Below are 23,128 nucleotides of genomic sequence, written 5' to 3'. Positions count from 1 at the left end.
ATTTGAGAGGCAGTTATGTCGCTGCTCTCTTAAGGAAACCAGCCTCGTGCAAATGATGCCCTGCAAGCGTGATGCTCTTGCAGGGCTGCATTGGCCCAGCCTGGTTTTTGGCTGAACCGCAGGAGCCTGTGGTGCTGTCGGCAGCCTCTCTGCCTCCACTTGCTCTTGGCCTCGAGGAGAGCTGAGGGACGCTGGCCCTGGGGAGCTAGCCACTGCCACGCAGGACCTGGCATCCCATGCGGGGCACACCGGCTCTGTGTAAGGTACGGTCAAAGGGGGAAAAGAGGTGAGCAAAACAGAGCTGCTCGAAGGAGGATTAATTTCATGGGACGAGCTATTATTTTTCCCAACTTTCGCCGTTTGTTGGTGTTGGATGGTGATTAGAGGAGCTGAAGCTGAGCCACAGGGCTCTCTGGGCCTCAAACCAGCAGCAAAAACCCCAAGGATCCCATTCAGCTGTCTGTCCCTCCTGAGCAAAGCACCTGAGTACTTGCCTTTCTAACTACCTTTTTTCTCCCAGTGAAGTAACTTGGATTTTTTAATGTTTATTTGCTTCCTAATTTGCAAGGATTAATTAATTCACAATGGATGTCTCAGTCATGGCTGTGAATTAGTGAATTGCTAGTGTACTAAGAGCTCTCTCACATGTTGAGTTTAATTCCTGCTTCTAAGAGCTTAGAAAAATCGTGCTCTCTCTGCTCAGGGATTTCCCTGCAGTATACTACACGGGGATGGTAATCGCACTGAACCCATGACTTGCATGATCTTTTTTCCAAGGGTCATTTGTAAAGCAGTAGTGTCTCTTTTCCAGGAGCTGGTATCAAATCCCTGTACCAGCGCTTGCCTTTAATTCCTTCTTCTCTCGTAGTCAGTACCCTGAATATTATCTGTTTAAACTTGAATGTTTTTAGCATAATTACAGGTTAACAATTTGAACTCAGACATACACACCCTTTCCATGTTGGCTTTGAAAACAACTATTCCCAGCTCATAAGCGGGATATATGAACTGCCAACATTTTGCCAACCGCACGCCGTGGGCCCAGGCAAGCTTGGCAAGCCATTCCCCAAGGTCCCATCACCTCAGGCAGGCAGCGTGTCCCCCTGCCTGCTTTGGGTCCAGAGCTGTATATGTATATATACACACACTTGCTCTAATATCTTTTAATTTTATGCCTGTGTGTGTATATACATATACTTGCTTATACCCCCATGTCCTGCCCGGTGAGGTGCTGAGCACGGCAGCGCTTGCTGGGGTAGCCCCCATTGGCACCAGCACGCTGCCAGGCTGGATCCAGAGGCTGCGGTGCCGGTCCAGGGAAGCATCCCCACCGAACCAGCGCTGCTGCAGCTGCCCAGCCACACCACCCAGAGCAAATTCTTCTGCGCTTCCATGCTGTTGGACACAGGGATGACTGCAAGTGTGGTCAGAAACATTTTTCTATGTCTGAGCTGTAGCATGCAGCTGACTAAGCAGGCTGATTCAGGAAGACCTGTTGGCTGAGCATTTCACATGTTCTGTGAGATCTTTCCACATCAGAGGTGGCACCAGGAATCTCTTTTCTTCTGCTGTTAGGTGCTGTTTCCTGCAGGACCTTGCAGCCAAGCCCAGGGAGCCACCGGGGTGGGAACTGGAGGAGGACAAGGGGACTTTAAGCAGGGAAGCCAATGGGATGCCGCAGGTGAATGATGTGTAAAGGGTCCAGGAATGAAAATCCATCTCACAGGGGTGAGAAGTTGAACTGTGAAATACTGGAGGTTGCTGCCAGGCTGCTAAAAGACACAGCCAGCGCAGAGGCCGAGCATGCTGCTTGGGCATGTCAGCCAAGCACCGCCGGATTGCTGTGTTTTCTCGGACAGCTGGGGATGGTGTTTGTTGCCTGGGTATGAAGACTAACTTTGCTTATGTCTGAATATTTTTTTTTTAATTTGGTAAACTTGCAGCTCGGGGGAAGGGAATGCCTGCCAGGCTTGGGGGGGAAGAGAGGAGACCCTGCAGTCCCCAGGGCAGCGTGTAGGTCCAGCACCCTGTGCAAACCGCAATGCACCAATTCAGGTGCCACTACAGAAACTGCTTTTGCTTTTTACCTGCCCAGTCACCCCACCGTGGCTAGAGTAAATTCTCACTCTATATAACACGAGCTCGCTTAGCTGTGAGTACAAAGTGAGAGGAGCTTCAGCCCCCCCCGTGCCTGGCTGCCCGAGCCACCCAGCAAGAGCTGCTGTGTCCAGTGCAGCGTCCCAGCAGGAGCTCGTGAGGCCGCAGAAGGCAGCTTTGCCCACCAATGCCACTTGCTTTTTGTACCGCAGGCAAGGCAACTGCAACACGTGGAGTTCAGAGCAGCAAAAAGTTACGACATCGAGAGGCCTGACCCAAAGCCTCCCCAGCGAGTGCAGGAAAGGGATGTGGAGAAACGTAATTAAGAAGAAGCTGAAGATAGAAGCCATCAGCTGGAGCCGTACAGTGCAGCAGAGCATGAGGATCTTCAGGACATCTCAGGAAACCAGGCCAGCAAGTCCCACACTGCTGCACAGCAGTAACGCATCAGACCCGTGGGTGCAAGGTTTCACCTCGTAGCTTGTGAGAAATTCATGACCTGTTCCATAAAAATGTATTTTTCTGCTTTAAAATCACGTTGTGTATTATACTGCACTAATGGACAATGTCAGCTTGATCTGTGCTGGGAGAGATGTGGGCTTTTTTCGATTCAGGCTGATCCACATTTGTCATGGCGAGAATAATATATGACTAATTACCTACCAGGGACACAGAAACAGCCTGAAGCCCTTCCATGCCATGATGGGAACTAGCAGAAAACCTCCAGCCTATAATTCACCGGCAACCTGACGCACGGGGCCGGCTGAAGTCCAAGTCCAAGGCACGGTGCTGCGTCACAACCCCACATCTGAGCCCTGAGGTTCGCAACATGGAACAAAGAGTTTTCTGACGGTGCAGAGGGTGCAGGAGGTTGGGGCAAAGGGGGGGACAACAAAAAAGAATAATAAAACTTATAAACCAATAAATACTAAATAATGAAATTTAGCTACTAAAAATTGAGTAATAAAAAGAATACTGCAGACTAAATGCCAGTAAAGAACAAAAGAATACTAATAACGAATGAAAAGCATGACAAATAATAACATTTACATAACAATAAATAACAAAAGGAATGACAATAGACGTTAAATAGTAACCATACACAACCCCTGGGGCGGGGGTGCTTTGGCACCAACACCCCAGCCCGGGGGGCGACAGGGCAGCAGCTCGGCGCCGTCCGCCCGCTCTCCCGCCCGTCCGCCCGTCCCAACGCACCCACTCGCGCGGGCGGTCGCGGCCCCTCGTGGGGCTTCCGCGCGCGCCCCCCGCCCCCCGCCGGTCCCGCCTGGGCGCCGCCCTCGGCCCTCCGCGCCGGCAGGGGGCGGTGGCGTGCGGTAGCGGGCGGAAGCGTCGCCGCGCTCCGCCGCTCGCCGCCGCCGCCGCTCCGCCGCCGGGCGAGGGAAGGGCCGCTGCGACGCAGCAGAGCGCGGGGCGGGGGGGGGGAGGGGGCCGGGCGAGCCGGGGCCGCGCCGCGCCTCTGCCTGCAGCCGCCGGAGCCGCGCCGCCAGCCGCCGGGACCGGGGCGGTCGGGCCGCCAGGGGCAGGCCCCGCCGGACACGCCGCCGAGGAGGCGCCAGGCCGCGCTCCGCACCGAGGTACCGAGGCGGCGCGGCGGGGCGGGGGGAGGCCGGCGGCGGGTCGGGCCCAGGGCCGGCGCGGCGGGCGGTGCGTGAGGGGGGGCGAAGGCCGGAGGGCCCGACGCGCATTGTCCGCCGGCGGGGCCGGGCCGGGCCGGGAGGAGGCGCCGCCGCGGCCGGTGCGTGCGGGGCGGCCGCTCGGGGCCCGGCCGGGCCGGGCCGGGCCGGGCCGTGGAGGCCGTCTCCCGGCCCGACCGGTGCCCGCCGCGCTCCGGCCCCCTCTCCCCGCCCGGCGGCGGCCGGTGCTGGGAGGGACCGGCCGAGTCCTGCCGGCCAGATTGGCCTCGGAGGCGGCGCTGCCTCCCCGGGGCTGGCTGGCGGCCTGGGGAGCGCGGAAGCTCCCGGCTGGTACCGACTTCGGCGGGGGGGGGGGGGTGTCCGTGTGTTTGTGTGTAAAAGCCGGAGGCGGGCTGAAAGGGAAGGGCACAGAGCGGTCCCTGCGCTCCGCTGGTGCGGCAGCGCCTGTTATCCCGAAGTTCCTCAAATGCCGTCCCCGGGTAACGACTATTGATAGGGGAAACCGCGCGGGTTTACCTCAGCCCGCAGAAACGGGGCCGCTCCCGGGGTGGGAGGCAGCCGCTGCTGCACGGCACCTCTCGGGATGGGCAGTGCGGGGGAATGCTCTGTCCCAGCCGGGCGGCAGGGGGAAATGCGGGTGGGCAGTCGTCACCGGGGTTAGCCTTTTGGTCAGGAGAACACCCGCTTAAAACCTCGTCTTTGTTATGTCCTTTATTACGTGGATTGATCGGAGGTGCGGAGCAGGCGCTAACTTACGCAGTCCTCTCAACGTCCAGGTCTGAGGCCTCTTCCTACAATTGTTATTCATGTTCCTAGTCCTAATAGGCCTCTGGGCAGAAATAACTGTATGTGAGGGCTGTTAAGATCCTATTTTTTTTGCAAACTACCCCTTAGAAAGTTAATGTAGTGTCATCTCTGTGTTCCATAGGAGAAAAAAAGTTTTTTCATTCTTTTTTCCTACAAATCTGTGAAATAGTACTAGTATTGAAACTAGGATGTATCTGGTATTTGTTGGGGGTTTTTTTTTAGATTTTTTTTTTCAAAGAAAATCTAATTTTTGGTGAGTGATCATCTAGGTGTGTAGGATTTATTTAAAACCTTTATGCTGTCTTATGGGAATGGTGTGATTTAATTTGCATGATGAGTCAAAGATTAAATTACATGACCTAGGCTCTTTAGTTTCAGTGAGGCAAGTAACAATGCTTGGAAGAACAGTTTAAATGTAGGTCAGAAATGAAATCTGATTAGCATCAAAATATTGTAAAGTTTTGTGTGTGTGTGGTTTTTTTTAAACTTACCTGTCAGAAACTCTAATTCAAGGCCCTGTGTTTTCCTTTCAGCAGCGTAGTTCATCATCATCATCAGGAAATGCGTCTTCCTTTTTAACGTGAAGCGCTCATGAAATAATATACTGTCAGAGGAAATTTAACATCCTGCGCTTGCGCCTTGGCATTGAAGCTTTTAAATAATAGATTTTCACTATTTAAACCACTGTACCTTTAGTTAATACCTAATACCTGTTGCTGTGGCATATGCCTTTAACTACAGAGAAAAAAAAAAAGGCCAAGAAATATTCTGTGAATTAGAATAAGCATGGTACCTGTTTTGGGGTCAGAAGTAACTTGATTTTTTTTTTTTTTTCAGTTGTCCTGTACGAATTGGCAGCTTATCTGATCTCTAAGAGTGGCATGATGCCCCATGGCACTGTGTCTTGGTAGGATTCTGTCTGTCGTGGACTTGCTGTTGTAAGAATATTGTATTTTACAATTAGCTTCACGGTTGTCTTGTGATGTGAGAAACTATTGAGTCAGCCAGCTAGTGTACGCTTGGCTTAAATTTACTTGTATTTCAACTGTATTCTCAATGGTAGTGTGATATATGTGTTGTTGGGGACTTTCCTTGGTCAGACAGAAAAAGTACCTTAGTATAGGAGGAGGCTGTGTCTGGTGGTGTTGGGAGAAAGCAGAATAAAGGTCTTGTAATGTGGGTTTGTATGTATGGACTAACGTGCTGCTGAATATTTCTAAATGCTCATAGCATTGATTTTTTTTTTTTTTTCAGGTTAATTGCATTCTCTTACTTATGTTGACGTGGAGTTCTGAAACTTTGATGCGTTCTGTAGGCATTTAATGCATGGTTGTAGATGGAGAATTAGAAAAGATAATTCATTTTTTTTTAAGATATATGTATTTATACAAATAAAGGAGACTAAATAAAAGTGCCAGTTAAGTAATACTTTGTGACAATATGTCTTTGAGTGATAATGATGCTCTTTGGGTATTATCAAATGCGGACAAATGTGTATTCCCAGTGGGGAGTGATAATATTAAGAAAACTCCACCTCTTGGAATTCCTTGATTGCTTTTATGAAACATTTATTCAGGAGGGAATGGTATCTATTTTGCATTCTATCGTGGAAGCTAATGCGTTAGTTTCTTATTAATTAATGGATGGTAGTCGAGTGAGATCTTCCTGTTGCACTGTACATGCTGCACTTTCTAGGTTTTTTTGTGGCATTTTTGCAAATATTAGAATTACCGACCAGTGTCCTCCCTTCTGAATCAATTCTGTGTTGAGTTTTTGCAGATTTTTTTAACAAGATGTTTGCAGCCTTAATTTTTGTGTAAAATCTGTCTGAAAGCTTTGATAATTTCTGTAATGTGCTCGAAGGCTTTAGACACTTGCTAAAATTATGTCTTTTTTTGTAGGGCATGTAGAGTTTTGGAGTGGCACTCCAGTACTTGATGCTGGTTTGAAGCAGGGGGCAGGAAGGAGCCTAGATGACCTTTTGAATTCCCTTCTGGCCCTTTTCTGTACTTCTGACACTTTATAATACGGTTTAATTACAAGAGCAGCTATTAAAGTATGATTACCTTTGTCTAATTGGAGGCATCTTGCAGCTTTCTATCAAAAATAAGATTTAACTCATCTGCTCCTTCAAGATTAATAGTACCACAACAGCCTGCAGCTATTTATGTGACTAATGTGCAAAGCAAAAACATGAGTTGAATTTTGAATATTGTACTTTCTACATCGTACAGTTAAAATCTTGTAAATTTAACAATTTCTGGTAAGGAAACAGTGGGCTGTGTGCACTTTTACCATTTCTTAGCTGCAAGTTGAAGCCAGGTATTAATCATACTGGACAAAAACCTTTTAGTTGTTCAGTGATCTTAAGTCATAGTGTTCCCTGTAACTGTACTTTTGTAGCTGTAGATAAACCTCAAGCAAGGTGAAAAATACCTTTTCCAATTAGTGCTCAAGATTGTGCTGTTCTAACAGGAGAACTTTTAAAATGCTACTTGCCCCAGTTGTTGTCTAATTTAGGGTGTTTATTAGTCTGAATTGTTTGCAAATTCAGCTCTAATTCCCTTCTGTCTGGGCACTCTCTTTTTTTCTCTCAATATTGTGCTTCTTGCACCACAAGATGTAGAGATGTGAGCCAGAAGGAAGCTGAATGTCTTCAGTTAGAAGGTGAAACTTTATGCCGAGATCCCTCCCTCTTCCCCTCCCCACCCCCCCAAGTGCAAACACAAAGGTTAAATTAGAAGATGAGGCTGTCTTGAATTATTTTAACGGACTTGAGCTAGGCTTTTAAATGCATGCTTCAGGAGGACCTAAGGCTTAAGCTGGTGTCATGTGAGTTTGGTCTTTCTTTAGCCTGAGCAGATTTATGTGCTTTTGTTATTCCACCTTAAGATAAAATGGCACATTCATTTGTCCCTGTTTAAATACTCTTTGTAAAAAGGATTGAATTCAGGATTGATCCAAACTGGAAGCAGCCAAAATACTGTGTGTTTACAGGAAAAACTGTGGTTGTTCCTCAGCAGCCTTCCTGGCCTGTTTTTGTCAGACAACGTTAATTTAGAAAGTAAATTGCTTAGGTTTACTTAAACAACTGCAATTTGCTTTCTAACTCTCTTGTTTTGAGTATTCTAGCTAATACTTCATGTAGTCAGAAGACACTATAAAAAGTTACTGACTCTGGACTTCAAATACGCTGAAAGGAAGCAAATTTTAAGCCTGTCCACAAGGGCATAAAATTCCGGGGGAAACCGCTGAAAGCTGTAGCTAATCTTTCTGTTCATTGGAAATCCACTACTTCCAATAAAATACCTAGTTCCTTTCTAAATATCTGTTTCCTCTGTAATTCTTCCCTCCCCTTCAAATACTCAGAGAATTCATCGCTACAAAGTTAAATATAGCAAGACAGTTAAAAAATTGAGAAGTTATAGTTAGTACAGAACTGTAGTATTAGTGTAACGTGTTTTTCTAAGTTCAGAAACATCTTTGGGATGAAGTTGTTTAGGGGTTACTACTTGGAGTTATTTTAAAATGTTTAGGTATACTGTGAAGTGTTTCACAGTGAAATGGCTGCATCAGTGAAAAATTGCTGTGCGCTGCTTTTGATCCTTACATTGTTGTGCATTTTTTTAAAATCAATTTATATTGATAACAAATTCATTTTTCTTCCTAAAAGAATGTAACTAAAAGTTTAACTGCAAACCATGCAAGATATGAAACGTGACACTTAAAAATAGCTAAGATAGAACTTGGCTATAAATCAAATTGAATTAATATGTCAGCTTTTCAGGGAGTTGAATATGTGTGATTGTGAGAGAAGTACTTATGTTCAGACATTTGTGTGTGTGAAATGCCTTATCTCCTTTGAGGTTATCTGTGTTAAAACATATAATGAAGAAATTGAGAAGTGTTCCCAGAAATGTGGAACGAATAATCTTTTTCTGGCTGCTAGAGGTGCCCAGGCAAATGACTGACATTTGAAGAAATACCTTTCTGAAAAGTTTTTATTTACTGACTTTTAAGTAAAGCATGCTAGTGCATAGAAATACGAAGAAAGCCTGTTGAAAAGATAGTTGTGGAAGGCCCCTCTGTCTCACCGGCCAGCTCTTGTGTCTGGTGCCGCTTCGGATTTTGCCAGGCAGAAGCCAACTGTGCGACTTGCCCTATCATTTTTCTCTTTATTCCCCTGGCCAAGAGCTCACCTGGGAAGGCTTACCATGGATGGATACCTTTCTTTCAAGTATTCGTTCAGAGCCACGCCAGCTTCCCAGCTCATCTGCTGAGGAGGTTGCTTTAAAAAAAATCTGTAGACATTGAATTATCAGTAGCATCTTGTATGGTGTGGTAGATGTGTGTGCTGGTGGCACACATTCAGAGCATCCTGCTGCAATGGAGTCTCTGACCTCTTCCTCTGGTTAAGCAGTTTCAGGAGTTTTTGCTACAGTTGTAGAAATGAGGCAATAGTTACTTGTGTCATTATATTTTACTTTGACTGTTACGTGTGAAGTATGCCCTTTACTGCTTTGGCAGATGATACTCCTTTTGATTTATTTCAAAAGGTGTTTTTTGCCTGATGTATTGTAATCGTTTATAAAATTAACTAGCCTACAACATTTTGACTTTATTGAATATCGTCCATAGACAGATTAAAAGCAAAAGAAAAGCTTGTTCACAGAGAAGTAAGATTTTAGAAAAGAAAATGTAGGGGCTTTTATTCTACCGAAGTGAGACCTTAGTGATACAGACATGCACTGAATGTAACACAAGTGAGCAGTGAGAAGTTTCTCCCACACAGTTTATGAATGCATCCTTCTTCTAACCTGTAACACCTGCTATTCAAGTCCTAAGTTTCTTCTGACTGGAGATTGGTAGTGATGGAGAAACTTTATGGGGGAATTTAAAGAGATACCTTGTAGGGGAGAGAGTTGAGGCACAGTTCTTGATAAAGACTTTGTATATGCTCAGTACTATGTTAGGAAAATGTTGAGAAAGCAAAGTTAATCTCTCAAAAGTTAACAAATATTCAGAACCTCACTTTGCTTATACTGATTTGGTACAAAAAGTTTGATTAAGTGATTGTTCTCAGTTTTTTTTCAGCAGGACCTTTTGTTCCATCAGTGCACAAGAGAACGCTCAGTGAAGGGGCATCCTTTGCATTTACTTGCTTAGTCGAAATGTAGTATTAATTCTTTTCCTTTATTGCATAAAACTCAGTTCTCTGACAGGAGGATTCAGGTCCTTGTGGGTTTTTCATTGGTTCACAGATACTAATGAAAGTACATTTCACAGTGTTCTCCAGCAGCATGGTGATTCTCCCCCTTTTTTTTCAAGTAACAATTCTTAAGCACAGAGAATTTTCTCCTGTGTTTGAGTGCATGACATTGTGTGTGTTGTCTGGTGGAGCACTTGAGAGCTTAACACTTCCAAAGCTTTTTTTCCAGTGGCATCCATTCGTGATGTGAGATTCAGTTGCCTAGACATAGATATCTAGTATTATTTTAGATACCCAGGTATCTGCCCACGACAGGTAGGAGGTTTGTGGTTTTCCGAAGGAGCAGGTGGAGACCAGCTGTGCTGTTCTAGTGCATTTTCAGTGACATTTGTCATTCAGGCACCTGAATTGCTGCCATAGTATTAGTTGTTAGTCTCAGAATCTCATTTTGGACTCCCAGAAGAGGATGGGTACTTAAGTAGTGACCACATAAGGCATTTGGCTTATGTGTTGCCTAATGAGAAAGGAAGATTTGGGGTAGAATTGTGCTTTCCAGGGCAGTACTTCAGTGTCTTGACTGAGGGACCTGGTTTTCTTGCGTGGTTTCCAAATTGAAAATCAAATAAGGAAAAGTTCCTATGGAAAATTAGTCTTTTTTGTAGTCTAGTATAGTTTGGCAGTGGAATGAATGAAGGCTTCTCTTAAAAAAAAAAAAAAAGTACAATTGAGGAAAACTAAAATAATCAAGATAATCAGAAAACCTTAAATGTCGACGTGTTAGGTGTTGGACTCGAGGGCCTTACTTCTCGAACATGAGAAATTCAGCTTGTCTTAAAATATGGTCTGAAAGCAAACACAAGCTCCAGTGACCACGTCACTAGTCTTTTTCCATGGATTTCATCAATAAGGATCAACAATGAAGGAAGCTTCTTGAAAATATTCTAAGTTTTCTAAACAAGTGCTGTTCTGGATGTGATTATTTAGATTTGTAATCTCTAAGAAAAGCAGTGTATTGACTCATCAGTATTGACTAACATAGTTCCGTTTTACATCTATAATTGCCATTGAGCAATATTTAAACTCTTCTAACTCTGTAATAGGGTGGAGCTGGAGTAAACAGTTTTTCTGTTAGGAACTGCATCCATTCACAGAGCGTTTTGAGCAGAGTCCTGGCATAGCTGAGCAGTCTGACTGGTGTTACTCTTAACCCACGTGTTATGGTGAGGGGAATAACATCCTGAGATCCGAAAGAACCTCTTTATTTCAAGATTATGGAATATTTTCCAGAAAAGTCCCAAAAACTTCAGGGTGTTTGTGTGTGATGACAACTTCTGAATGTATTGAAGTATTAAATTCTGTGAAAGAATTGCATGTCAGTTTTCTTCATTCCTTTACTTTTGGAAAAACACAGCCTCCAACCCCCCAGCTTTCTAACTGGTGATTCTAGTTATTCCTTCCTACCTTATATATATGTTTTTACCTATCTTAAAGAGAAATGAACTCTGTGTAGTGAGCTTTCATTCTTGTTTGGGAACTTTATGTATATATGCTTGTGTGCATATGTATAAATAAAAAATGTTAACAGCCATATAGGCATGAATTTATAGTGTACATCCAACAGAAGATGGATTATGTTTTTTCCTTTGAGACTGACCATGCAAGGCTTTTTGCTTCCCTTAGGAATTGCACTGAATAAGGTCTCAGCGTTGCTGTGGTTGAGTTTGTTGGAGAGGAGTCTGAAGAGTAGTTCTGCTCTCCCTCTGGCGTTGGCAGTTGCCCCTCATGTATTTTCGCACGTTGAGGACTTAACAGTATCAAATCTAGGAAGAAATGTCAAATCTGTTTCAGAGTTAGCCGTTCTTAAGCTCTTTAGCGAACAAGGAGAAGGATTGTTGGCCAGAAATACAGAATATTTCCTCTCTAAATGGGTTGGTTTTGACTTTCAGAATTACTTACAAGCATTGAAAAGTCTTAATAAGTACAGTAGAAGTTTCTGCAACTTGTCACTTCTATTTATTATAGTACTCTTCACTTTCAGTGTTGTGCCTTCAAGCCTCTGAGGTTTATACCAAAACTGAGAAAATCTGGACTTTCATCAAGTCCCTAAATTAGATAACCAAACTAAACTAATTTTAAAATGATTGTGAATGGGAAAATTAAAATCTCTATTTTAGGAGCTAAAAGGGAAATCTGGATAGTTTGAAAAGCAGTATAGTGTCTTTCACATTGTTTATTTAAATCGTTTGACATAGCAGTGAAAAAAAAGTTATTTTAATAGATACCTGAATCCTCAGAAGTCCCCTGATTTACTTCTGTATCTAATGGATGGTTGATCAGATTCCAAAATTGTCACTGCATGCATTTTATTTTTGTTATTTTCAGAAATTTTAAAGATACCATTACAGATTATCTTGTAGAATTTATAACCAATAGTTCATTTTGACTGCAGTCAAACCTTAGGTTATAGTTTTAAACCAGAGTCTTGAAACCATAACCTTACCTTCTCTTTCTTAAATTTAGCATTTTCATGTTGATTACTTTTGTTGTTGAAAATGGAACTACAGTATAACATTTTTTTTTTTAGAATTATTTCTTTTGGCTCGCCTTTGTAATTAGAACAAGTCTTTTAGCATAGAAAAGATTTTTTTTTTGAAAGAAAGCTTTTGAATAGCTTCTGCGTTTACCAAGGCTGTGAATTTTGATAGCTGCAAATTTTTATTTCTAGAGTATTTGATTGTTTTATTTAAGGGCTCTTGGTTTGATCGAAGCCTCTTGGTGATGTAAAAAGCAATGACATTATACTATTGTAAACTATCAAAGTAATTTTTATAATCCCTTATTTAAATAAAACTAGTGTTAAGCTGGTGCACCAATTAACAATTTTAAAGGTTGTTTTTGGTTTTTTTTCCACATAGCCCTAAGGAAGAGAAGGGGTTGACAGGATACTGACGTAGCTGAAATAATAATACACAGTGTAGGAGTGTAAGTATCAGCTAAATTGCAAGCATTTTCACCTGAGCTTGGTGTCAGCCCTTTGGAAGATCTGCTGTCCTTCAGAATGATTTTTTTCAGTAGTTACAGAGATGATGTGCGATCATTCCTTGGGTAAACTTGTAGACGTGATATCTTCTTCTGCTAGTGTTCAAGTTTCTCTTGGTAGCGTTACACAGTAATTGCATTAGAGGCAAGCTGGGAGCTCTTATTTTAGTATTGCGAAACAATTTGATAGTTCCTTTTTCCAGTCCAACTCTTCTTAGCAGATCAGATAAGGGAACTGTCCCTCACAGATGCTTCAGTTTTTCCACTGTGTTAGTTGGCCTAATACTAGTTGCTGCTTGTTACAAGCCTCATTTTTTACTTGCTGTCTCTAGAGTGGTAGCTGTCAAACATTTTAGGTTTGTGGACCTCTAGGTGTGTTGCAGGAGAGGTGCTGACTCCTATATAGAAAGTATCAATGGTTCTGGTTTTAGTTACAATTTGTGAACCCTCTGGGCTGTCCTGCCTTGGAGGATCACATCTACAACAGCTTTTGCTAGCTGCTTTGAAGTAAAATCAGCTGGGAAGTCTTTCTTTTGGAAAGGTCCCTTTCTGTTATGGTATTCCCCCTGCCCCCTGCTTTTTTTTTTAATGCAAAAATGCTTTTTGAAACTTCGGGGCAACCTGTCTTAGTTCTAGCAAGCAGGAATTGTAAGGTATTTTCTTGTGACCTTTGGCTGGAATAAATTTAAATGCTAAACTTTTTATGAGGACCTTCTACCTGCCTGTTCCAAGGTTGTTATTTTCTTGCATTTGTTACTGTGATGGAAGCAGAGAATTTCACTTGCCATGATGGGGTCTACCTGGAAAGATAACTGAAGTGTCCCCAAAAGGGAAAAAATACATGAAAGGTAGCATGTATGTGTATCTGATGGATCACCACAGGCACCTGGCAGGTTGTTTCTATTCTATTTCCATTTAAAGTACAAGTAACTTTCAGTAACTAGAACTCTAAGGTGGTCTCAGGAGGTAAAAGGACCTTCACATGGGTTTTCAGGAATATCTGGCTTTTCAGAGTGTGTATGCTGACATATACTGCTGTATCTTAGATCTTTGGACTGGTGTCTTGTGAGTCATCAGGAGGACTCTTAGCTAGGTTGGCATGACAAGAGCTTGGACACATTTTGGGGGACAATCCAGATCAGTCCCCCTTCTTGATTCCTATGCTGCAGAGCATTTCATGGTATGAAGTGGAGTTCAGGGTTAACTTGAAATGCCTCTCCCTTTGCCCCAAAATATTTGCTACAAAAGGAAAATACAATGGCGTGGTGTTAAAAGTTCTGGCTCTCGCCTCATCTCTTCTGAAGGTTTGTGCCATGGATAGTTCTCCTAACCCTGGTATGCATCATCTCTGCTCTTAAATATATCTTTCCATGCTCTGTGATCTGCCTTGCCCCAAAGGAACACACCTGTCTTGGCAGTTGAGGTGTGATGTGGTTTATGTATCAGAAATCGAATCCATTAGTGACTTTGAAGATTTAGACCAAACATGAACTGGCAGGAGAAAGAGAGGTGGTATGAGGGAACTGTGTAAAGGACACTTTTTTACAGCCGCTTCAGGTATGTTGTGACCTTGGAATTATTTTTGTGGAATTTATATCACCGTGGCTGGTTCTTTTCTTGGGAGAATGGAGTGAATTATCCTTTGAGGTTTTTGTTTTGTTTGCTTGTTTGTTTAATTTTTATTATTATGGCACACAGTTTGATCATGAATTCAGTAATGACTTCTAGTTTAGTTGAAAAGGGAGATAATATTATCAATGTATTTTCTCTTTCCTGAGCCCATGACAGTTTTGTTCAGGCTAAATTTCAGCCAGCTACTTCTCATAAGTCTATTTCTTACAAACACCCTGGTGTCTTGGTTGCAATGAGATTAACATCTGAATATCACAGATGTGTTCTGGCCTATAATGTGTTGATTTTTATTTTTCTGTTTCAAGTGATGCCCATGAAACTAATTCTTGATCTTGAGTATTTAGGGGAAAAAGAGAAGTTTCTCCTGGCTAGCCGCTGATTTTGCCAATCTTCGCGCTGTTTTCCCATCTGCCACATTGTCCTTGGTACAGTGTACTCAAAAGGAAGCAGGACTTCTCAACTGAGGATGAGCTGGCTGAAAATTCTGTACTAAAAGATACCTCCACACAGCTAGCTTGGGAAAATCAGACACTTGATTTATGGTGGTACTGATGTTGGCTGGCAGTGTGAAGGAAAGAGAACTCTTTATAAAGGTACTTAACCAGTAAAGCCCCACCACAGTTGCAGTTATCATGGTCAGAGGTTGTGTTTTTTACTAATATAAGCTGTATCTGCAGTGGTAGGATTTACTAACAGAGCTGTGTCAGTAAACCTTTTGTACTGTCATCAAAACTGTGTTTTAAGTGCCAGGGATCATGGCAAAAAATAGTTTGACAGAATGCAAATTCATCAAATGGATAATGACCTTATGGATCAGCTCAGATATTGCCTGTACATCAGCTCCTAGTGCTAAGTAAGAGATAATTTAAGGAAAAAAAATTAACTGAACAACTTTTTCCCTTTACTGAATGAGGATGTAATGAACTAGAAGGGAAGGATTCACAGTAATGGTGGAGTCATGATTCTGAGTCGTTTATTGATTGCCCTCTCCTGCTTTCTCTGTGACTCAGTACATAACTCCCATAGGTTGTTTGTCAGGAACTCCCTTTTGCAGAGGACATATGTAATCCTTGAATAATGTGCCAAGTTCTCTCAGTTTTGTGTAGCAAGAAGCTGCTTGGATTCATGAGAGTTGATCTCAGAACAATTTACATTTTAATCTTTGTGTCACGCCAGTGAGATCTCTCAATAGAGGTAAAAACAGCAGAATTGAGGAGTCATCCATGGTCTCAGAGTCACCTTTCAGGAGTTTGACCGATTGACTTGACATCTTTTTGCAGCACAGCTTTCTGTGCCTGTTGGTTTCAGCCCTAGTTATGTCAAGCTAATGCACAAAAGTAAACCCAGAGATGTTAAGCTATGCTTGACTGCATGTCATCTCAGCTAGTTTGTGAAGGGCTGTTGGGACTGAGGTGAATTGTACAGTAGTCTAACATAGTCTTTAATTGTGAACTCCCAAATTAATTGTTTTGGAAGAGAAGCCTTCACAGGTGTAATATGTCAAAGCAGAGACCGATGTAGTTTGTTATATTCTGCCTATGGCAGGGGCCAGTAATAATGAGCTAGGGAAGGTGGATACTCCTTGATATATCTTCCCAGTTCTTAAGTAAGTGTTTTTAGGATGTTCCTGAGCTACATCAGGATCACTGTTTTATAGCCCATTAACTTTATGCTTTAATGTTGTTGTTCCTTAAGTGATACTGTTCCTTTGTAGGTTATGTTTATTAAAGATCTATTGTAAGATCTGGTAAATTAGATGAAGAACTATGATGTGTTGAACTTAGATAAACTTTCGTTGAACATTAGAAGTTTCTAGCTGGCCACAGAATTTGGCCTCAAAAGGAAGTAAAGGAACCATGGGAAAAATATTGTTGATTTTCTTAAACGTTATTTTTAAAAGTAATACTATGACATGATTCTTACTGAAACTACATTTGGGTAAATACTTTATCCATTTTGAGTTTTTTTTTTTCCTACTTTGTTACTTGTGCTTCTAGAGAATGGCTTTACTGAGTGTAGTTTTTTGTTTATTGAGAGAATATTCTCTAAAGAAAATTGCACCTTAGAGGATTGCACCTGGAGCAATCCCAGGACCATTCCTGCGTTTTCGTTGTTCTCAACTTCTCTTCAAAACAAAACACCCCAAAAGCGCACATGCATTTCCCTTCCTATCTTGTGCTAGTACTTAGGATTCTCATCCTCCTTCCTTACGTAACTAATGTTTTAGATAATCTATTTTTCCTCTGTCCATTGCACCAGCTTTCTGGTTAGAACTAAATGCTGATGTGGTGCTAGTGGGGTTTCCTGTCCTTTGCCTGTGTGGTTTCTGATATTCATATAGCCATCTTTAGTTATTGGAACATGTTAACTCTAGACCATATTGTACTCTGTGAAATGAAGTCAGAGATGAAACTGCAGTGTACTTTCTGCCTCTCCTTTTGCCACTTCTTCACTCTCAAAATTAACCCTTAGATGTATGTCAGAAATCTGATGCAAAGAGAAAACCTCTGGAAAGGAATGGGAATAATATATACCAAGGAATAGAAATAGTTACAAAGGAGACTCTTTTGCTTTGCATTTTTGCTTCCAAGGGTGGGTAGAATGGCATGTACATAATTGCAGTGCTTTTTGTCATGTAACAAATATTCTGGGTTTTGTGATGATGCGGCAAAGGCATCTGAGCCAACAGGGGATTGACTGTAATGCCAGGTTATGAGGAAATTATTTGAGCTTCAACCTGGCCAGAAGTGGGCATATCATCTGACAACTTTTCTTGAAGCTCGAAGTACGTTCTTTTTTGTGCGCAGTGTGTTAGAGATAGTAGTTACTTCTTGTGGTGAAACTTGTGATTATTATTTTTTTAAAAAAGATTTACCAAGGAATAGGTGACACATTTACATGCTTGTCTGTATACCATATTGCAATATAGCAGTAAGATTCATGGGGAAGTGAATGGGTGGGGTAACTCTAAACAGTACACCAGGGAAAGAAGCTGAGTCATAAGGTTTCCTTGAATATGGAGAAAGAGCTGGGATCTTAGATACTAAGCATTAGCGTTAACAATCTTCTGTGCTTATGCTGGATCTCTGAAGCCCCTTAAAAGCAGTAGCCTTATTTAAAACCAATTTCTACTTAAGTTTTTGCAATGGCTCTGTAGCTGTGTGTTAAACTGCAATGAGTATAATAATGTACAAGTCACAAAGTATAACGTAGTTTTAGGAGGCTGCAGTGAGCTAATAGAGCCTAATGGCAGTAGCTGCCCTTCTCTTCCCCCAGCATGATGCAGGTGTCTGCTGGAGAAGTAGGCTCTTGAGGCAGAAGGATCGGTAAAGTAATTGAATGGCAAGAAAGAAAGAAGCCTGCTTAATGAAAGGAGTCATCTGGCATTTGGTGCTAAAGAAACAAGCAGGCCTGTGAACTGCTGGGGACTTAACTGCTTTGAAATTTTCAGAAAGCGAGAAGCTATCTCACATTATGTATTTCATTTTTACATAGAAATTTATTTTCCAATTTTCCTTTTTTCTGAATCCATTAATTGATCTTTTTTGTTCACTTAATTGTTCATCCGTGTTACAGCAGAGAATTTTTTCTTCATGATTTTCATTTTTCTCTGAATTAAGTTACCATTCTTAGGGGATTTTTTTCTTCCATTTTAATCTTTAAGTGGGTCACACCACAAATAATTCTGTGATGCAGAGTTGTGAAACTGCTTTTGAATCAGATTAAAGCTTTTGTGTGCTGCAGACTTGATAGAACAAGTTAATAGTGAATTTTAAGGAAGATGCTAGTGTTCAGTGGTGGGTGGGACATGCCAGGTATGAGATGAACATGCCTGTCTTGCAATAAAATGTATAAATTACATTTCTCACAACAGATCCAAACAGAACATTGATTGCTTTAGCCGTTTAGTATGTCAGAAGTTTTACTTCTTATATGTGATACAGTTGATTCAGTCCTTCTATCCACATTTTAAAGTTAATGTTGAAAGAAATACTGAAAAGATGTGCAGAAGTATTTAGAGGATAGCAAAAATGTATACTCTTAAAGAGCTGGAGTATACTCTTAAATTTTGCCAGCTGGTAGTGCCAGTAATTACCATTTACAACCATAGCCATTCTGTTAATGGCATGCTTATGTGGGTAAAGCCATGGTTATACTAAATAGTTCATGCTGGAGCCCTGAAATAGATTGAGGTGTGGCTTCTGCTCTTTATCAGTCTTATTTCCTCCATGATAGGAAGGTTTTGCATGTGAGGTTGTATTAATAAACAACACTACTTAGACATATATTTTGGATGAGAGCTGTCATGTTTGAATTTGTTTAGCATATCAAAAAGAAAATTGAAAAATTGTTGTGGTACAATGCTGAGGCTCTAGAAAATTGTTTCATCTAATGGGAAACCACATATCCAGAACCAGGATACTGAAAGATGTAGTAGAAAAGAGCATGTGAAAAATGTGGAAAAATGCTTTAATGACGAATGTGAGTACTCAATTTAAATGACATATTGAAGGAAATGATGGATGCTGCCTTCAGTCAACTATTCTTCTGCAATTAGAAGTGGTAAGGCCTTTCAGGAAGATGTGCTGTAGCCAGGAATTTGCAGTGATGAGCGGGCAGTGGCATTTCGGATGCTTCAGAGTGTCATCTGGCTGCTGTCCTGCCATGCCAGCTGCTGCATGTGCCCTGGTGCAGCGCAGGGCAGCTGCTGCTCTTCTTGCTAATGGTTCTTACAGAAAGTACAGTCAGTACCTTAAGTCTGGCTAAATACTTTGATAACCAGTAAAATTTTATAATCTTGTACAAGAGGGCTGAATAGCTAATACGGTGTCTGCTTCTAGCTTTGAAGTACTTGAATATTCTTTTCCCAAGGAGTGTGGTAGCTTGCATAAAAAATGGTTCTTGGATCAAAGGAATGGCTGTCAGTCTTCCTTCTGGATGCTGGGCATGTCTGAGAGTGAGGCAGTGCTTTTAAAAATGCATAATTTCTTGATCTATTTCTGTTTTTATCATTCTAACCAGACTTCACAGGGGTGAATTCTAGCTGAACTAGCAGCTGCTTGTAACAATAAGACCTGATGAAAACTGATTTCCATTATTGTTTTCAATAGTGGCTTAATGATCCTTGTTAATCCAAGAGGCATACAACAAAAGAGCAGGTTCTGAGGGGAAATTATTTCTATCAGGACAAACACAAGCTCACTGCATTATATTTTTGATACAAACATGCCTCTCTCCAGCAAGATGCAGCATGTTTTGTCAGTAATAGACTGATAAATTGTCAATTAAAAATCCGTATACAGAGTAGACCCAACTGTTTATTGTGAATCTAGGTATTTTGCCTTTGTAGACTGATTAACTTATTTAACTGTGTTGCTTAAGTTGATCTCCTATGTCTTATTAACACTGTTGAATGTAATTGACACAGTGCGATTTCAGGATAGAGGTTGGCAGCCTCGTTCTACCTGGAGGAGGAGGTGGTGTGCCCTTCCCTCCTGCCTGCCCCAGCCCTCTCCTCTCCTCCCTTTCTTGGGCTGGCTCTGGCTCACAGCTGAGAGTGCCTTGTACTCTTAAGAACTTTTCAGAATTCCCCCCTCATTTTTGTTGGGTTTGTCTTCTGCCATTTTGGTGAGTTCAGTTGGCACACTGGGCATTCAGACAAATATCAGACCACCCAAAATAACTGATGGAGAGTGACCTTCCCCCTTCAGTCCTGCTGTTGATGCAGCTCAAGCCTTACCATAAAGTGCCCCTATGGTGAGATCGTGAGATGAGGGCGCTGGTTCACAACTGCTTGCTGGTCAAAGGGATGTTTTTTTCTACGTTCCCTACACTACTCATTGCTTACCTTCCTTTTACGCGTTAGTTTTCTAATAGCTTAGTGAGTTGAATCAGCTCACGGATGGGTCAGCTGGCCCTGGCGTAAAAGTGGGGAAGGAGCGCAGTGCTGGGAGCAGAGGGGGAATGGGACCTCCCTGTCAGCGACAGCCAGCTGTTGGATTGGCTCATTCATCTTGGGGAACCTTACTGTTAATTATTTGGCCTTACTAAAATTATGTTGATTTTGTTTAATCTTCAGCAGTTTTCTTCTTATGTGCACATTAACTGGATATTAGATGAGCTTTTTCACTAGGCTTGGATTTTTGTAATGTGCAGTTGTAGCCAGGAAGTGGCTGAAGGGTTTTTTCCTTTTCCTTGTTAGGAGCTTACTAAAAGCAGTCACCTTAAACTCTTGGTGTGTAAACAAGGCAACAAGATCTAGCTGAAGACTTAATATAGTGCAATTAAACTGTGAGGCCTACAGTAGAATAAGAAATTGTGTTTATTGTACCTGGTTGTTTCACAAAATTGGGGATGTAGGGGGTTTTGTATGTTATTTAAGTAGCATTTTGCATGGGGGAAAGGTGGACATTTGCTCTCCTGAGCTGGAATATGTGAATACTTGAATTCATTTGATGGTTTATTTATGGATTATACTTCTATGCAGAGAAAAAAAGTTAGAACTTTTTTATGTTGTGGTAATTCATAGTACATCATAAGCAGAAAGACTGAATTTGCTTTTGTGTCTTTTCTTATACAGCTAGTGTTCTTTTACCTTTGTTACAGCTTTAAAAGCCTGCGTCAGTGAGACTTCTGTGCTGGTAATTCATTTGTCTGTGGAGTAGCTCTTTGCACATGTCACTGCAGTCATGAGCGTTATTGTACTATTTCTTGTACCAATATTTTTCTTGAAAATAGTCTTACAATATGCTTTATTGAAAAAAACCCACATGCCACCTAGAACAAAAACACTGTTAAGTAATCAGGTTTTAAACTGTAGCGCACACATTTCTGTTATATAGGTACCGCATTTTCTGACCCTTCAAATAAGAAAAAGTTAACAATTACAAGACAGAGCATACTCCAGGCTAGTGAATCTATTCTTTAGAGAACTAAAATTTGTTAAAACAGAGGGATTTGTTTATCATGCTTCTGTATTTGTTCTTGCAGCGTTTTTTTTCTGCAGGAGGGCTGTCCTCATAGAGAAATGCTTTTAAGTGTTGTCTGCTTAGTTAAAAAACAATCTTACATATGGAATGCATTAGTTTTAAATTGGACATTAATTGATTGTGTGGTCAATGCAGTGAATAAAAAAATATAAAGCCTTATATATAAAGCAAACTGTGCACGGATGCATGCTGCATTGATGGAGCTGGAAATTACATACTGTCTGAAACAGTGGGACTACTATCTCTTGTTATCACAAAAGTCCAAATGTCCCAGTGTGCCTGAGTGTGTGTCAGTCGCTCTGTGTCAGTCGAGCTTAAATCTCTGGGTATTTGGCTGCATGCCATATTGTTGTTTGATGGTCCGTTTGGATTTATAATGTCATTTAAGATTTCTAAATGTGGCTGTGACACCAATGCTTTGAGGACCTTAAATTTTGTTACATTTGACATGCCTGAGTATTGGTGAAATAAAATGCTTGCCAAAGAAAGCCTGAGTTTTGTACAATGTCATTCATGGTCTCTTTTAACAAATGGATAAAAGCAGTGAGTTTTCTGGGAAGGTAAGATAAAGCAAAGCAGCCCAGCAGAGCACAGAGCTGTCCATGTACTTGTTGAAATTTAACTCTTGAAGAGTCCTGTGATCCCTTTCTTAAGCCACAATCAAAATTTTGTCATGAATTTGAAAGGCAACCAGGTGCTAGTAATGTGAAACAGTTATCATTTGACATGACGTTAGGTCTCTTCTTACTTACAGAAAATGTCATTTGATGTTTCCTTTTTTTCTCGTTTTGCAGATGTGGGTGGCTGTAGTTCTTTCCGATCTCACGCAGATGTTGTCATTGTCTATTGTGCACAGAGTGCTGCTTGGGGTAGTTTTGCTGGGCTGAAAAGGGAACAAGCTGTCTGTGTTCTCCTCGCTGCATGAAGTACAGCTCTGAGAGACAAAGGACTGCTCCTGCTTTTTTTTTTTTTTTTTTTTTTTTTTTGGCAGGATGTGACACAGGTTCTTCAGTAATAGCGTTTTGCTTCGGGGCTGGTGGAGTCTTCAGTCCTGAGGCCCCAGATCATGTTCCTGGCAGTGCCACTGCATTCCTTCCAGTAATAAAATTGATACAGCAGAAACAATGCATTTATTCCATTTTATGTAATAAATGAAACACCTTGAAAGCAAAATGTCACCCTCAGTAATCAAGGATGTGGATTTCCTTCTTACGGGTGCCTGCAGTCTTTCCTGATTTTTTTCTAAACTGCTTATGAGAGTTTCATACAGGAACTTAACCTGAATTGTGAAGAAATGTTTGGTGTAAATATATGCTAGTGAACTGCTACTAATTGATTATTTTCTATTAGATATGCTAGTACATACAATAAAACTTGTGTATGCATGTAGGTATATCTGATTTATGCAGAACCTGGAAGGTTTCATGAATAAGTCAAAGTGATAGACTATTTTTAATTTAAAGAAGAAATTGAGCACTATCTGGAGGGAAATAAAGTTCTGCAAACCTAGACATTGGGCGCACCATGAGGACAATTGTTTGTCATTCTATATTTCTATATATTATCCATGTAGTCTTTTAGTTTAGGACTAACATAATTGTGATCCAGAAAATGAGTGTGCAGAATCATTTTCTTGGTTTTGATTTCTTTTCTTTGTATATTGCTGTAATACCACATTTTGTGATTCCATATAGTATTTT

The 23,128-nt window shown here is 41.6% G+C and overlaps 1 protein-coding gene across 3 annotated transcripts in view; it reads left to right on the top strand.

Moving 5' to 3' along the window:
- Nucleotides 1–3,529: 3,529 nt before the first annotated feature.
- CAB39 (calcium binding protein 39) overlaps nt 3,530–23,128 on the top strand; it is a 42,547-nt gene continuing 22,948 nt past the window's right edge. Inside the window, exons 1-2 of one of the 3 annotated variants that reach the window (XM_052803601.1) lie at nt 3,530–3,692; nt 5,397–5,466. The gene's annotated coding sequence lies outside the window, so the exon portion shown is untranslated. Of the gene's footprint in view, nt 3,693–5,396; nt 5,498–23,128 lie in introns of all 3 variants that reach the window. The other 2 variants (XM_052803600.1, XM_052803599.1) reach the window with 2 other exon arrangements.

This window comes from Harpia harpyja, chromosome 12, assembly GCF_026419915.1.
Source record: "Harpia harpyja isolate bHarHar1 chromosome 12, bHarHar1 primary haplotype, whole genome shotgun sequence".
Lineage (NCBI taxonomy): Eukaryota > Metazoa > Chordata > Aves > Accipitriformes > Accipitridae > Harpia > Harpia harpyja.
The sequence above is the reverse complement of the archived record's forward strand: the minus strand, read 5'-3'. Positions and strand labels throughout refer to the sequence as shown.